Source organism: Giraffa tippelskirchi, chromosome 3 (assembly GCF_054371585.1).
Source record: "Giraffa tippelskirchi isolate mGirTip1 chromosome 3, T2T-mGirTip1v1.2.pri, whole genome shotgun sequence".
Lineage (NCBI taxonomy): Eukaryota > Metazoa > Chordata > Mammalia > Artiodactyla > Giraffidae > Giraffa > Giraffa tippelskirchi.
The window spans coordinates 176197948-176215360 of NC_137277.1; the positions used below are offsets into that span (position 1 = coordinate 176197948).

At 44.2% G+C, this 17413-nt stretch overlaps 1 long non-coding RNA gene across 1 annotated transcript; it reads right to left on the reverse strand.

The window, feature by feature from the left end:
- Positions 1–2330: 2330 nt before the first annotated feature.
- LOC145543594 (uncharacterized) lies at positions 2331–9329 on the reverse strand. The gene is made up of 3 exons (XR_014080893.1): positions 8968–9329; positions 5338–5479; positions 2331–2718 (listed from the first exon to the last, which is right to left on the reverse strand). It is a non-coding gene; the product is annotated as an uncharacterized LOC145543594 (long non-coding RNA).
- Between the last annotated feature and the right edge of the window lie 8084 nt (positions 9330–17413).

Sequence of the window (17413 nt, forward strand, 5' to 3'; positions counted from 1 at the left end):
GGGAGGGGAGAAGTAGGATAAGAAATAGGATATTTAAAGAGTTGCAAAGTATCTCTCTATAACATACTTAAAAATGAGTAATTATATTTTTAAAATATCAATTTATTTATTTGGCTGTACCAGGTCTTAGTTGCAGCATGTGGGATCTAGTTCCCTGACCATGGATCAAACTCGGGCCCCTGCATTGGGAACATGGAGTCTTAACCACTAGGCCATTAGGGAAGTCCCTAAACAAGTGATTTATAATGAAGAAACCTGACAGAAATCATCTTAGCCAAATGACCAATCTGAACATGGCCTGGAAAGGGGCAGATGGACAACACATGCCTCCTGATAGGATGCACTGAGAAGGACAGAACATCTGGGGAGTAAGAACATCACCTGAGTGAAGGCAAAACAAGGAGTGACGAGGTAGACCAGGAGGAGGTGGTCATTCTAAGATCGGTCAGGGGAGGCTTCTCTGAAGTGGCAACATTTAAGCTCTGATCCGAGTGTCAGAACTGGAGAGAAGTACTCCAGGCAGCAGGAACAGCCATGTCAAAAGACTCAAGGCACAGAAAGAAGGCAAATATCTGGTGTGCCGTGGGGAGTGAAGTGGAGATCAGAGAGACAGGGGAGCCCCTATTACATGGGGCTCTGTGAGCCCATGTTAGGTGAGAAGGTTGGGGATTTCTTCCTTAGATTTTATTGTGCTAAAATACACACAACAAAGTTTACCGTCTTAATTTTCTTCAGTGCACAGTTTGATGTTATGAAATACGTTCATAATGTCATGCAATTATCACCACCAACTATCCCCAGAACTCTTTTCATCTTATAAAGCTGAAACTCTATACCCATGAAACAAGAACTTCCCAGCTTCCCTCCCCACAGACCTGGCAATCACTGTTCAACTTCCGGCTTCTATGATTTTTGACTACTCTAAGCATCTCAAATAAGCAAAATCGTACTGGAGTATTTTTGGGGTTTTTTTTGAGACTCGTTTATTTTACTTAGCATAATGTTCTCAGGTTCATCAATTTGTAGAATTTTCTTCCTTTTTAAGGATGACTAATATTCCATCATATGTATAAACCACATTTTGCTTATCCATCAATCCATTGAGAGATACTTGGATTTTAGTTATTGTGAACATGGGTGTACAAGCAACTCTTAGAGATCATGCCTTCCCTGGAGGAGGAAACACCAATCCACTCCAGTATTCCTGCCTGGGAAATCCCACGGACAGAGAAGCCTGACAGGCTAGAGCCCAAGGGGTAACAAAAGAGTTGGATGTGATTTAGCAGCTAAACCACAACAACGAACAGCGAATGAGCTTAGAAGACTCCACACCAGGGCCCCTGGCACTGGGAATGCGGAGTCTTAACCACAGGACCACCAGGGAAGTCCTCCATGGTCATGTCTAATTTCGGTGGTAGGAGCCAGTAGAAACAAAAATCCTAGAAAGAAGAAAGGTAGAGGATGGAGAAAAGCCCTAAAGAGGCAGGGGACGGAGACTGAGTGCAGTGAGGGGTGGAGATCAGTCAGGGGCAGGAGGAAGGTACCTCAGGAGGGGAGGAGGCTGCACATCCACGAAGAGTGTACCGGTGATGGGAGGGGAGGGGTTCTATTATGGCTTTACTTAGTAGGTGATGTTACCAAATGAGAGTGAGAGAACAGTCTGGCTTCTGGGGAGAAGAGGGGGTCATGAGGACAAGAGAAATGGAAGACTTCTGGGGAGTACTGATGGCCCAGCCAAGACTGGAGCCATGGGTTTAGATCTGTCCTAAAGCTTCCATCCCCCTTTGCTCCACGGTGACTGTCCAGCTGAGTTTGTCCTCCTTAGTGGCCAGGACCTCCTCTGGGAGGCTGTTCTGAGGGTCATTGATGCCATCTGCCTCTCCTTCCCTGGACGACAAGGTGGTTCTCTGGCCTTCTCAGAGCCTGGCAGAATGGAAGAGGAATCCCACCCCTGGAAATCAACTTTGTGGCTCATGTGATGCCCAGAGAATTTACTCTGGTGAAGGCCCATCAGTGCACACCTGGCCTGAGCCCCTCAGTCAGTTTGGTGTCTGTCTTCCTACGGGACAGGGTTGCACAAGGTGTCTAAACATTCTGTTCTTCCAGCTGACTCCCTGGTTCACAAGTACCTTTAAGGAAAGTGTGGCTGCCTTTAGAGCAGAGGTTTATAAATTTGAATAGTCTAAGTGCTAGAAAGGCAAAGTATAGAAAAAAATAAACTGCCAGGATATAATCAAATGTTATTTTATATGCTATAAGCTACAAATATACAATGCCAGAGATTGCACTTTAAATATGACATTGGAAAAAATATAATTTCGAAATAGAAATAACTGTTCAAAGTTCCATAATTTATTACTCTTCAGATTTGAAATTCAAAATCTGACATTCCTTTCTTATTCCTCAAGATGTCAGTCAACATCAGGCTGTGGACCTTGTGTTGCAACACACAGCAGAGAATTCATCCTTGAATCCTTTAACTGGGAGCCACATTTAGGTTTTCTTTAGTTTCATAGCAGAGAATAGCTGCTTACAAACATAAGTACTTCCAAACATGGACAGAATCTTTGCACAATGGTTTTTATATTTAGGGTAACCATTCCCAAGATAAATCTGTAGAATTCTGGAATCTCAACATCGTGGTATTTGGCTTTCAGTGCAGTATTGCACTGCAATTCACTAACTTCCACTTGTAGCTCTTCATTCACATTATGAATCCTAATTGAGAAACGGGAACAGTATTAGTTCATTCTCATAAAGTATGAAATTGGAGAACCTTTTTTGAAATTTAGTCTTCAACTCTTTAATTTGAGGAATGTAGTTCAGGCCATCATTTTCATTTTCAGAAACTAACTCCAGCATAGGAAAGTGGGCCAGGTTGTTCTGTACCAAATGAGTCTCCCAAAGACACAATTTCACCAAGAATGAGTCAACTGAATTATACATTTGTGTCACCACCTGTGAATGCCTTTCTAGAGAAATAGTCAACATGTTTAGATGTGTCACAATGACAATCAAAAAGGCAAAGTCTCTGACCCTATCTTTGCTCATAAGCTGAGGCACAGATTCTCCTCCAGAGGACATGAAAAAGTCAATTTCTTCCACCAGTTCCAAAAACTGCCTTAGGACTACACCATGATTTAGCTACTTCAGTTCCGTGGAGCAGAACACACTTCCATATTGTGCATCTAACTCATCAAATAAAGCACCGAACTCTCTGTGGTCCAAGCCATGGGAGTGGATCCAGGCTATGGTATAATGCTGGGAAAGACTGAAGGCAAAGAAGAAAAGGATGACAGAGGATGCAGAGAATGAGATGGTTAGACAGCATCACCGACTCAATGGGCATGAATTTGAGCAAACTCTGAGAGACAGTGACAAACAGGGAAGCCTGGTATGCTGCAGTCCATACCAGGATCTTCCCTGGTGGCTCAGCTGGTAAAGAATCCACCTGCAATGTGGTTTCAGTCTTTCTGATCTTCCTCTTCCCCTCAGCCTTTGTCATCACCCTCATGATCCTGCTCATTTTCCTCCATCCCAGGGGAAAGGCTCGTCTCCCCTTGGCCTGTGTAGGACACGAGGTTTCTTTTCCAGAATCTAAATGAAAACTCACCTAATCAATTACTACTGCACAGACTTGCTGAGAATGAAAATAACAAATTCATCTTTGGGAGTAACTGCTCGTAAGTCTGACTATATACACACATCTAAGACAAAAAAATTCACTGTCATTTCAACCTTTTATTTTGAAATAATTAAAAATGTACTGCCACTGTATTTTAATACCAATGGTGAGAATTACTGCTTTGGAAGCAATACCATCTAAAATGTTACACAGATGCCATCAGGATAAAAGAATCACTGAGAGTCAAGTCTAGGGGACAATTAACCTGCTTGGTTTACAGGCACAAAGAGAGAAACAAATAATACACAACATTCAAAGATAAAACTCTGAATCTGGTCATGTGGAGAGCAGAAGCCTAATGTCCACTGGGACTCCTCAAATCAAGTCTGGGGAATCGGCCAGGGGTACCAAGGGTGGTATTTCCACAGAGGCCCTCCGAGAGCCATGTGCCATGGCACTGTAGAATCACCGGCAGGGACGCCCCAAGAGGGGACTGTTTACCTCCCTCATACTGATCCAACTCACAGTTCTTCCCTTCATCCTCCCCAGAGTTCTCAGCCCTCTTCTCATGGTCCTCACTCCTCCTATCTTTTGGAAACTTGGGCCCTGTGGTTCCCTTCCTGCGTGGTGATATTAACTTCTCAGCAAACGGGACCGAGAAACTTTTTTTTTTCTTATTATATTTCCTGGAGCAGTAGTAATCTTCCTACTATTTTTCTGAAGGACAACAACCTGGAGGAGGGAAGTGAAAAAGTGAAAGTCGAGTCCGACTCTTTGCAACCCCATGGACTGTCCATGGAATTCTCCAGGCCAGAATACTGGAGTGGGTAGCCTTTTCCTTCTCCAGGGGATCTTCCCGACCCAGGAATCAAACCAGGGTCTCCTGCATTGCAGGCGGATTCTTTACCAACTGAGCTAGAGGAGGAAGAGCAACACTGAAGAGATGTCTCCCCTGTGGCCAGGAGATGGCAGTCACACTGCACAATCAGCAAGTGCAAGGTCTGCTCAGGCCCACGTGTTAGCATCCACGCTGATTTCTCCAGGATGAATTTCTCAGGGTGCAGTAAAATAGCTCCCAGCCCCAGGATCACCTGGCATGCTTGTCTAAGAAAAAAAAGAGGAAAAAAATTCTTGGGACTTCACTTAGAGCTTTCAAATCAGAACCTCTACAGGAAAGGATCTAGGTTTCTAAAACCTATGCAAGCTACCACCTAAACAAACACACCAAATCAACTACTGTCTAAGTGACTCCACGTGCCTGTGGAGTCCCAATTCTCTGCACACAAGTAAAACACTAAAGGGGGGCTTCCTTGGTGGCTCAGCAGTAAAGAATCCACCTGCAATGAAGGAGATGCAGGAGATGCAGTTTCCATCCCTGAGTCAGGAAGATCCTCTGGAGTAGGAAATGGCTACCCGCTCCAGTATTCTTGCCTGGAGAATCCCATGGACAGAGAAGCCTGGAGGGCTACAGTCTAACCACAGGGTCACAAAGAGTCAGACACGACTGAGCTCTGCAAAACACCAAGAAAAAGGGCCCCACACTGGTACCCGAAACACACACAAGAATGAGAGCCAGGCCCCCAAAGCTGGACCTCATGCTTCCCAATTACACCATCAAGTCCCATCCCAGAGCTACTAAAAACTGAGCATGGTATTATAAAACCCAATGACTAAAGATGAAAACTTTAGCAGAACACTGAATGAAGACTCACCATATATAAAAATGAAGAACTATGGGCAGTAGATGACCTTGTGAAAACACAGCCATAGGTCAGATATCTGCATACCAAGGAGAGGTGCCTCAGAAGTAACCAATCTGCCAACAACTTGATCTTTGCTGTCTGACCTCCTGAACTGTAAGAAAGTACATTTCTGTTTTTTTCAGCCAGCCATACATCTGTGATATCATGGCAGGCCCAGCAAAACATAAAACATAACTGATTACACATACAGATCTCAACCCACATCACAGGAAGAGATGAGTAACTACAATAAGATGTGATCAGCATTATTGGTTATGAACAAAATTTATAGGCAAACAGATGAAGGACCAGTTCATCAGGCATAGGAATGACATGGGATCAGGGAAGGCATGTGAAAGGGACTGGAGATTGAATTAAATAATTTTGAGGAGCCAATAGTAGAGCCTGGTTAGCTTAAAAGTTAATCTAACTGTGATCACACTACCATATGCTGCACCAATCAAAGCAAACTGTTACAGGCAACACATTTTAAAGAGGAATGACCAAGGGTTGCCAGTGTGAACAGTCTAGAATCATATCAAGTGCATTTCAGTTTAAGGAAAGTATAATGTGACTACTCCTAGTTTCCTCTGAGCTAGTACAGTCTGGGTTTCAAAACAAAAGTTACATTCGTCAGGAAATTTTTTGGCTCTGACTGGTACAGAGAGTTAATGCACCATATTGTGGACACCACAGAACAGTAGTTGCTCTCCTATCTATGTCTACTTAACTATGTCACACCAAGCTATGTCTGTGAAAGGATTAAATGACCATCTCAATTCCAAACAGGAGTTACTAACTTGATACCTATGAGATGCAAAGCACGTATGGCTAACGGGCTACTACATGGTATTCAGTATACCTGGGCATTTCTGTCCCCCATGAGCAGAAATAATCTTTAATAAGCTTCAGCTATCTTTGCTTGAAAGCCTGTATATGACCAGTCTACTGAAGTTTCAATTACATAATAAATGTCATAAACCAATAAAATTAATCCAAAAAGTTATTGAATCTATGAAAACAAATTTGAACACTTTGGACACACTTGTTAATGCTTAAAAACTGCAGTCAAATTAGCCGCAGGTGAGCAACCATAAAAAATGGAAAAAACTGTAAAAATGTAGATGTAGGAGACTGTATTCAAATTGCTTTCCTGGGTTGTTTTTTCAGTTTTGCTTTGTTTTAAAGAAACAAATTTTAAAGACAAGGCCTTGCAGAAGATACACTCTGGGTATACTTTATACAGAGAAGATAAGCTCCTGCACAGTGAACTCAAAGACAAGGCCTTAGTCCCAAATCAAAAGACTAGCAAATGAATACACATTTTTGTTAAAGACTTTTTTTTTATGTGGACCATTTAAAAGTCTTTATTGAACTGGTTACAACATTGCTTCTTTTTTTTTAGTGTTTTGGTTTTTTTGGGTGCAAGGCATGTGGGATCATCTCACCAACCAGGGCTCAAACCTGCACACCCTGTATTAACCACTGGACCGCCAGGGAAGTCTCCTGAGTACACATTTAATGTGTTTTCAATTAAAATCAAAGGTGTGTATGGATAATTTACTTTTTTTTGAAGTATGATATTACCATACAATATTATGTTAGTTTCAGGTGTACAACACAGCGTGTGCTGTGCTTACTTGCTCAGTCATATCCGACACTTTGCGACCCCATGGACTGTAGCTCACTAGGCAAGAATACTGGAGTAGGTTGCCATGCCCTCCTCCAGAGGATCTTCCCAAACCAGGGATCGAACCCAGGTCATTCTTTACCGTCTTGAGTACAATGCAGTAATTTCATATTTTTACAGATTACACACAATATGAAGTTATTACAATATTATTGACTATATTCCCTGTGCTGTACCCCTGTGACTTTCTTATTTTATAACTAGTAGTTTCTACCTCTTAATGCCATTCAACTATTTCAACCATCCCCCTGCCCCCTGGATAATTTACTTTCCATTCACTAACCCTATTCAGTCTACCTAACAAGGTCACTGTGAGGATGAAATGAGATAGTGTATCAAGTCCTAACACAGTGGCTGCACAGAGGCATTCAATATTCTTTAGCTGTGTGCCCAGTCACCCACCTCAATTCTTCTAGACCCAACTTAACCTATCTATGTTCAAATATTAATGAAGAGGCTCCCTTGTGGCTCAACTAGTGAAGAATTCGCCTGCAATGCAGCAGACCTGGGTTCAATCCCTGGGTTGGGAAGAACCCCTGGAGAAAGGAAAGGATACCCACTTCAATATTCTGGCCTGGAGAATTCCATGGCGTCACAAGGAGTCGGACACAACTGAGCAACTTTCACCCAGCCAGAAGGAGAACGTTCTAGGGACCTAAATACCTGCCAAAAGTATAAATATAGAAACATTATGTTTGGTGGGCATGCAAACTAATGGAATTTAAGGAAGCAGTTTTAAAGATCAAGAGACTGTCTTTCAAACCAGTATCTCTAGGTAATCACCATCACTTTTCAAAAAAAGAACACTTTTACCAAATCGCACTTAGTCACTTATCCATTTTACATAACACTGATGCTCAATTTGCTAACATTTTGTTTGTAATTTTTGCATCTGTGCTCCTAAGAGTGGTCTGCAATTTTTAAAAAATGACTTTGTTAGATTTTGGTACGGAGTTTACAGTGGGCTTGTGAAACTAGTTGGAAAGTGCTCATAAAACCACTTTTTAAATTAAATAGTGCAGTTTAACTGCTTTATTCTGGATTTTGACTGTTGAAATTAATGTTAATCTGCTCCACACTGTACATACAGATATCTCATCTCTACCGCCACCATCCTTATCTTCTGACATCTTATCCTCCCCATCTTCTATCTCTTTTGGGGAAAGACTCATTTTCTTCAGTTTCACCTTCATCTGTGTTCCTGCTTAAAACGGACAAGACTATCAGGCATATCACAGGGCCTTCAACATTTCATGCTATATACCTCTTGCCTTTAATATTTGCGTTGTTTCCATTTGGAAAGAAATCTGTGTTAGGCCTCACCCTAGTTATTTTCATTCGGAATCTTTTACTCACACCAGCTAATATCAAAATGCATTGCAAAGATTATTTTTGGTATATGTTTGTAGGTTGCTGCTGCTGCTGCTAAGTCGCTTCAGGCATGTCCGACTCTGTGCGACCCCGTAGACGGCAGCCCATCAGGCTCCCCCGTCCCTGGGATTCTCCAGGCAAGAACACTGGAGTGGGCTGCCATTCCCTTCTCCAATGCATGAAACTGAAAAGTGAAAGTGAAGTCGCTCAGTCAGTCGTGTCCGACTCTTATCGACCCCATGGACCGCAGCCTACCAGGCTCCTCCGTCCATGGGATTTCCCAGGCAAGAGTACTGGAGTGGGTTGCCATTGCCTTCTCCGTTTGTAGGTTAGGTCTCCCAAACTTTCTCTCCTTTGCCACCATCTAGAAACGGAAACTCCTCAAGATAAAAAAAAAAAAAAGGAATTCCTCCTGTTTCCTCTCATTCTGCTCCCTTCACCACACGTTTTCAGATAACTTGGATGTTCTTAAAAATTTGTAACTCCACTACCGACTGCTCAAATGGAATCCCCCATAACGGAACAAAATCAGTACCTACAATTCAAGTGTCTTTAACTCTCCAGACTGAGAACTCATTGTTAACTGGAGCAGCTTCCATTTGGACTCCCATCAAAATTAACAACATAAATAAAGGAGTCTCAAGCCAGGACCCTTATCCATAACTTCCAAATTTGACCCACACAGGGTCATCACAGATGAGTTCTCCTCGCCTTAAAACGATCGCCGGGGGGGGGGGGCGCCCACTGAGCCCAGAGGGCTTCCAGGAGCGGCCAGCTGGGACTGCACGCCCCGGAAGAGGCTGCCGCACACCGTAGCTGCAATCGAGCCGAGAGAACGCTCCCAGCCACCGCTCCACAAGCTAGACCCTGGCAGCACACAGCCCGGAAGAGAACGGCGCCCTCGTGACTAGGCCTTGCCCAATCAGAGCCCGTGCTGCCTTTAGGCCCCTCCCCAGCCGCCCTGGGAGGGGCGGGAGGCGAGCGAGCCTGGGGGCGGGGTCACCAGCCGGCGGGGGGGGGCAGCACGTACTGCGCCTGCACGCAGGGTCGCCAGTTGGGTCTTGGCCGGCCCCTTATACTGTAAATGGTCAGTCGGTCTCCTGGCGCGAGTTCGAAGTTGCCGCCGCCGCAGGGCGTGGGGTGAGCCGAGTAGAGTAGGCGAAAGTTCCCATACGTACGAGGACCTGGCGGGCGGTCACAAGCTAGGCACTTAGCTATTGGTGGAGCTGTGGAAAGTAAACACGGGTCATAGAAACAGCCACTCTTTGCGGGCTGGTGAGCCAGGGGAAGTTCCAGGAGCTCACGTCCGTTAATCCGGTTAGGCAGCCACCTAGTCACTGCGGCAGCGTCGTATTATCCGCCATTTTCAAGCCTAGAAGGAGGCAGGGCCCTAACGCGAGGCGGAGTGGAGACCACAAACTGGCAATCGGCCTCTTGACCCTGGGGAATTTCCCCTCGCTGCTCACCAGCGTCTGAAGCTGCCCTCAAAGCAGTTAGTGACAGTAATGTAACCATAAGTAGGGTTCTGCTGCTTGCTGCCCAAAAGCCAATGAAGAGGCAAAGTTGGTGGAAAGAAAAGCTTGCTTTATTTTGGATGCTAGCAAGGCAGGGAGGAGGAGGAGGCGGATACGTATCAAAAGGCTAACCGCCCCACCCTCGCCCCCGCCCCCCTCCCACCTCTCCGGGCACTTGCCCCTCACCACCCCCACTAGCCCCTCCCCAAGCAGTCAGGGGGCAATAGGTTTTATAGACAAAGAGAGGGGGTTACACATAGAAACAGAGACAGTCATCTTCGAATTGGTTGTTGGCGGTCAGACCATGGTCATCTAAAGTGTTTTAAGTAGGGTTAATCTTTAGTTACGGAGAAGGCAACCCACTCCAGTATTCTTGCCTAGAGAATCCCTTGGACAAAGGAGCCTGGTGGGCTGCTGTCCATTGGGTCGCAGAGTCGGACACGACTGAAGCGACTCAGCATGCCTGCATGCATCGGAGTAGGAAATGGCAACCCACTCCAGTAGTCTTGCCTAGAGAATCCCAGGGACAGAGGAGTCTGGTGGGCTGCCGTCTATGGGGTCGCACAGCGTCGGACACGACTGAAGCAACGCAGCAGCAGCGGTCTTTAGTGCCAGGGTCAGTCTGTTGCTATTTAAATGAAACCAGTTCTTGAAATTGTGGCAGCTTGTATCATGGGCACCATGTAGTTAACTTTTTCCACCTGGTGGGGGAGTTCAGTAAGACGGCTCACAAGATACGGCTCAAATATTAGCCTATAGCCCTTGAGAAGGAGCTAAAGGTCCTTGACTTTGCTTAATGACTAAGCTGCTATTACTTCGTCTCCTTGACTGTTTTCCTTTGTTTCTGCATTTTCTCACTTTTCTGATTAAAATTATTCTTTGTCTAAAGTTTTTCCACAGACAAAAGGCAGGCAGAGGACGTGGAGGGCAAGGCCCATAGGGTTCTGCTCTGTTTCAGTAATGGTCACAGCTAGAACATTAATGGGAGAAGGCAATGGCACCCCACTCCAGTACTCTTGCCTGGAAAATCCCATGGACGGAGGAGCCTGGTAGGCTGCAGTCCGTGGGGTCGCTGAGTCGGACACGACTGAGCGACTTGGCTTTCAGTTTTCACTTTCATGCATTGGAGAAGGAAATGGCAACCCACTCCAGTATTCTTGCCTGGGAATCCCAGGGACGGAGGAGCCTGGTGAGCTGCTGTCTATGGGGTCGCACAGAGTCGGTCACGACTGAAGCGACTTAACAGCAGCAGCAGAACATTAATACCTGTATGTATGCCAGGCATTGTACTGGTTGCTTTTCATACAGTTTATCATGGGCTTTTCAAAACAAATCTGTGACTCAGAATCTTACTGGTTTCGTTTTACATATAGGGAAATTGAGGCACACAGAAGTTAAGGAACTCATCCAAGGCCATTGATTTATAGCCTCAGTTGTTTAATATGATCTCCTAGTTTCTTTAAGCCAGCTTTAATATGTGCTCTCTCAACAGTCATTTGCACCATTAGGCCCTGTAGTAACGGATCAAAATTTTAGGAATAATACCCACATTGGGATTTTAAAAAGAGAACCTTGAGTCATGTGTGTGTTTTGGGGAGTGAGAAAGCATGGCCCTGGATAAGGGACCCTGACCTTGTCCTAGCTTCAGAAAGTCCCAAATTAGGGGAAAAAGAAGAGTAAGAAAGACTTGCCTACATATTTTAGATTTGGTACTTGACTTAGTGACTAAACAACGACAACAACTTGACTGAAGATAGTAAAAGAATGTTGACCAATAGAATTTATCTCTGAAATGCAAGATGCTTCAAGTAAGTCAAGGTCAAACTAACAGACTAAAGGAAGAAAATACCATATTATTTTAGATAAACCATATGTGTGAAAATGTAAGATAAACATTTGGTGGCAAAAAATTAAGGATTCTTACTGAAATACATGATCAGTTCAGTTCAGTCCTTCAGTTGTGTCCAACTCTTTGTGACCCCATGGACTGCAGCACACCAAGCTTCCCTATCCGTCACCAACTCCCCAAGATTACTCAAACTCATGTCCATCGAGTCGGTAATGCCATCCAACCATCTCATCCTCTGTTGTCCCATCCTCCTGCCTTCAATCTTTCCCAGCATCAGGGTCTTTTCCAATGAGTCAGTTCTTCGCGTCAGCCAAAGTATTGGAGTTTCAGCTTCAGCATCAGTCCTTCCAATGAATATTTAGGACTGATTTCCTTTAGGATGGACTGGTTGGATCTCCTTGCTGTCCAAGGGACTCTCAAGAGTCTTTTCCAACACCACAGTTCAAAAGCATCAATTCTTTGGTGCTCAGCTTTCGTTGTGATCCAACTCTCACATCCATACATGACTACCGGAAAAACCATAGCTTTGACTAGATGAACCTTTGTTGGCAAAGTAATGTCTCTGCTTTTCAATATGCTGTCTAGGTTGGTCATAGCTTTTCTTCCAAGGAGGAAGTGTCTTTTAATTTCATGGCTGCAGTCACCATCTGCAGTGATTTTGGAGCCCCAAAAAACAAAGTCTCTCAGTATTTACATTGTTTCCCCATCTATTTGCCGTGAAGTGATGGGACTGGATGCCATGATCTTAGTTTTCTGAATGTTGAGTTTTAAGCCAACTTTTTCACTCTCCTCTTTCACTTTCATGAAGAGGCTTTTTAGTTCCTCTTCACTTTCTGCCATAAGGGTGGTATCATCTGCATAAGAACTTGGGATGTTGGTGCCACTCAAGACACAGCGAAATTATGATGGGGCAAAAAAATTATGACAGATTTGGTCATGTTACACTTTAAAACTTTGGATGCAAGACAGCTTGCATAAAAAATTTAAAATATAAGGAAAAATTGGGAAGCAATACTTGTAACATAATAAAAATTGAATATCAGAATATGACAAAACTATGGGCTTCCCAGGTGGCTCAGTGGTAAAGAATTGGCCTGCCAAGCAGGAGACGCTGGTTTTATTCCTGGGTTAGGAAGATCCCCTAGAGAAGGAAATGGCAAACCGCTTCAGTATTTCTGCCTGGGAAATCCCATGGACAGAGGATCCTGGCAGGTTACAGTCCATGGGGGTCACGAAGAGTTGGATACAACTGAGCAACTAAACAACAGATGAAAAACTATAATAAGAAAAAGGCAAGGAAATAGTGGGCAAAGGATATGAAAAGTAGCTTTCAGAAGAAATGTAGGTAGTATAAAAAGAATGAAAAAAAAATAAAAAGAATGAAAAGATACAACCACCAGGAAAACATGATTTAAAACAATTATATGATACCATTTATCCATCAGATTAACAAATTAAAATATCAACAAGTGTTTAAGGATTGTGGGGAAACTGGTGAGAAGGCAAGTTGTTACTGTAAGAGGAGGAAAAATATCTACCTATGAAAATTTTTAGCTGAGACCCTGTAACAAAAGGCAGATTAACCAGATAAAAGGATACAGATTTATGTAAGTTTGATGTGACCAGGAGCCTTCATAATGAAATGACTTGAAGAATTGGTTAAACCTGAGTGTTTTGCTGTGTTTGATGAAGAGCGGATGGTGTGACAAAATGCGATAGGATGGAAAGGAGTGTAAGTTTGTAACTAGCGGAAACAGCAAGGCCTCTGCATCAGATTCCTCTTGGTGTTCCTCAGTCTTGGAGAAAACATGCTCCTTTCCTCTGGGCAGAGAAAGGGCACCTCTCATGTGAGGGTTTTACGACCTGCTTCAGGGGAAGGTCAGGGAGTCCTTTCTGCACCTGCTCTTTTTCCAGTGCAATTGGCTTAAAATATTCAGCATGCTAAGGTGCTGATTTGGGGGTAGAATATCCTGAATCCCTTCAGTACAAACACCTGGAGAAAAATTTGGCAATTTCTTGTTGAAGTAAAAATTCTCCTTCCTTAAATTTAGGAATTCCACTTTTCTCACCTAGAGATAAGGGATCACACTGGGGAAAACACAAATATGTGAGTCTTTATTGCAAGTTTAAAATTTATTACGGGGAATTCCCTGGTGGTGACTAAGACTGCATCCTCCCAATGCAGATGGCCTAGGATTGATTCCTGATGAGGAAACGAGATCCTACATGCCGCAACTTAAGAGTCCATCTGCTGCAACTAAGACCAGGCGCAGCCAAATACATTTTTCAAACAAAATTTTATGGACATTTTCAAACATACATTATTAAGTAGAATATATAATGAATCCCCTTTTACCCATCACCTCAATCACTTCAATATTTTTGCCACTCTTTTTACAGCTATTCCTGCCCCCCACATTTTTTCCTCTCCTTTTTTAATTTTTTTGGCTTGAGTATTTTAATATGAATTCCAGGCATCCTATTATTTCGCCTGTAAACACTTTATTAAACACTGCTACATGCTGTCAGGATTACTCCAGTATTCTTGCCTGGGAAATCCCATGGGCAGAGGAGCCAGGCGTGCTGTGGTCCATGGGGTTGCAGAGTTGGACACGACTACGAAACTAAACGACAACAATAGCAAAATCTAGTCTGTGTTCAGTTTTCTGTCTCAGAAGTGCCTTTTTACCATTGGCATGTTTGAATTAGGATTCAAACATTTCCACGCGTTACATTTGATTGATACATCTTTTAAAACTTTTCTTACTCTGTAATAGAAACTCCCTTTTATTTTATTTTATTTTATCTTTGGGTCTTCATTGCTGCAAATGGGGGCTACTCTTGATTGCAGTGTGCGGGCGTCTCCTTGAGGCGGTTGCTCCTGTTGCGGTGCCCACATTCTAGGCACATGGGCTTCAGTAGTTGGGGTGCCCGGGCCTAGTTGATCCGTGGTATGTGCAATCCTCCTGAACCAGGGATCGAACCTGTGTTTCCTGCATTGGCAGGCAGATTCCTATCCACCACACCACCAGGGAAGTCCCAGAAACTCCCTTTTAAATACAATTTATTTGTTGAAGAAACCAAGGCTTCTTCAAATTCTTATGGAATTTGTCCTTATACTGGATTTGGCCTGCATTGTTGAGGTGTCTTGAGCACACTCTGCCATCCTCAGCGATCTTGTAAACTGCCAGTTAGATCTGCAGGCTTCCTTACATTCAGCTCCGGTGGAGTTGAGGGGAGGAGTTTTTGTTTTTTGTGCAAGACTTAGGGTTGGTGTACTTCTTTTTCATCCCGCTAGGAGGCACTTAACATCTATTTAAGTGACCACTTCTAGTGATGGTGGGCCTCCCTGGTGGCTCAGATGGTAAAGAGTCTGCCTGCAGTGTGGGAGACCCGGGTTCGATCCCTGGGTCAGGAAGATCCCCTGGAGAAGGAAATGGCAACCCACTCCAGTATTTTTGCCTGGAAAATCCTATGGATGGAGGTGTCTGACAGGCTATAGTCCATGGGGTCGCAAAGAGTCGGACACGACTGAGTGACTTCACTTTCTTTCACTTTCTAGTGATGGTAACACTGATTCGACAGTTTGGGCATTGTCAGCTTCATCCATCCATCATAACCACGGACCTTCTACCAGATAGTTCTAGGCAGTTCTCTTATAAAGCAAATGATTGAAAACAATCTTTTGTGTTGGCCAAAATGTTCATTAGGTTTTTCCGTAAAATCCTATGGAAAAACCCCAGGGAAATTTTTGGCCAACCCAATATTATTCACTGATGGGGGACAGTATATGTGCAGAAAATGACAGAGATCAAATCGCAAAATGTTAATAGTGATTAATTTAGGTGTGGGGAATAGAATTATTTGTGTAATTCATTTTTTCCCCAAATTTAATAAAATGGGAACAAAAATAATCCTGCCTGTGCCTGAAGGCCAGACACACAGGAAACAGACTGGAGGGAAGGTTCCAAGTCCAAATTCCAGGAAGAGCTGCCAGGGAGAGTCCAGAGAATGAGAGCGAAGAACTTGGGCTACAGTCAGCTTTGCTACTGTTTTTGCCTGTCCAGTGTCCATTCCTCCCCTTGTTCCATTTAGGGTCTCCCCCTTTTCCCTTGAATGCAGTTTTGGTGAAACTATCACTATAGATGCTCCACCCTTTCCTGGCCACAGCTCAGGGGCCAGTCAGCCCCCTTCTCCCACAACTTTTGAGTGTTGAGCATCTTCGCCTCCTCTTGGAAGCCCTCCTTCCACTGGGGCAGGTGCCTGTCTTCTGTGCCTTCAGAGTTCCAGCTGTCAGAACCCTTGTATTCCAGTGCCTGTATGCCCACCCCCACCAACCCTCCACCCCGCCGCCAAGCCTTATACAGTGCCTGGCACATGGTACTCAGTACATGTTAGCTGAATGAATGAGGCCCACATTGCTTAGAGCTGATGAAGGTACTTGAATGTCAGATTAAAAGATCCCAGGTAGGGACTTCCCTGACTCCGAGCTTCCAATGCAGAGGATGCAGGTTTGATTCCTGGTTGGGGAACTAAGATCCCACATGCTATAAGGCATGCCCATAAAAACCAAAAATTAAAAAAAAAAAAAGATCCCAGGTACTCTTGTAGATGTTCTAGAAAATGTGGCAGCAGCTTCCAGCCCCTCCAGTCTAGTCCTAGCTTGTGACCACTGCTCCGGAGCCAGGGAACTCTTAGCTAGCCAGGTACAGCTTTCCCTGAATCCCCACTGTCCCCCAGTTGGGCTGTGGCCTCTCTTCCTTAGCGGCCCCCCAACTGTCCCACTCTGCCTTTGCAGAAGCTTGAAAGAAGGTGAAGCTGAGGTGTTGCATTTAAAGAGGCCACACAAGGGACATGGAGTAACTACCATCCTCAAATTAAACCTCATAGACTTAGGGACCTGGACACCGGAAGGATACAGCAGTCAGTGTTGGCCTCTGAGTCTCTTATGTGTGTTCAGGAAGGTCGCACACCCTTTCTTTAGAAATATGCGTATCTTCCAATCCAGACTGACTTTGGCCTAAGGCCAGACTGACTTTTTAAAATTAATTAATTAGACTGCACTAGGTCTTAGTTGAGGTACCTGGGATCTTCGATCTTCATTGCGGCATGCAGATCTTCAGTTGTGGCATGTGGAACCTTGTTCCCTGACCAGGGATTGAACCCAGGCCCCCTGCCTGGGGAGCAAAGAGTCTTAGCCACTGGACCACCAACCACGGAAGTCCCCAGTCTGACTTTTGAGTCAGGATTCGAACCCAGGCAGCCTGACCAGAGTCCTTGCTCACCACCTAAACCCTATTGCTTTGTCACAAGAAGCACACTACAGTGCTTAGAAAACGTAAATGTGTTTCTAGGCTCAAATTCCTTAAGCCTGTCCTCATCGTTCTTGCCTCTTAAAAAAAAAAAGGGTTTTAAAAATAGAGTGAGAGAGAAGGAGAATGATTAAGTATTACAGACTGCAGTTTGGGGTTTTAGGACAATCAACGATAATATCTGCTTATCTTAAGAATATGTAAAGACAACCACTAGTAGGAGAAACAGAGTCTGTACCCTTCACAGCAGGGGGTGGATGGATTTGTTAAGGTTCTTGATTACAAACAATGGCAAACAGCTCTGACCAAC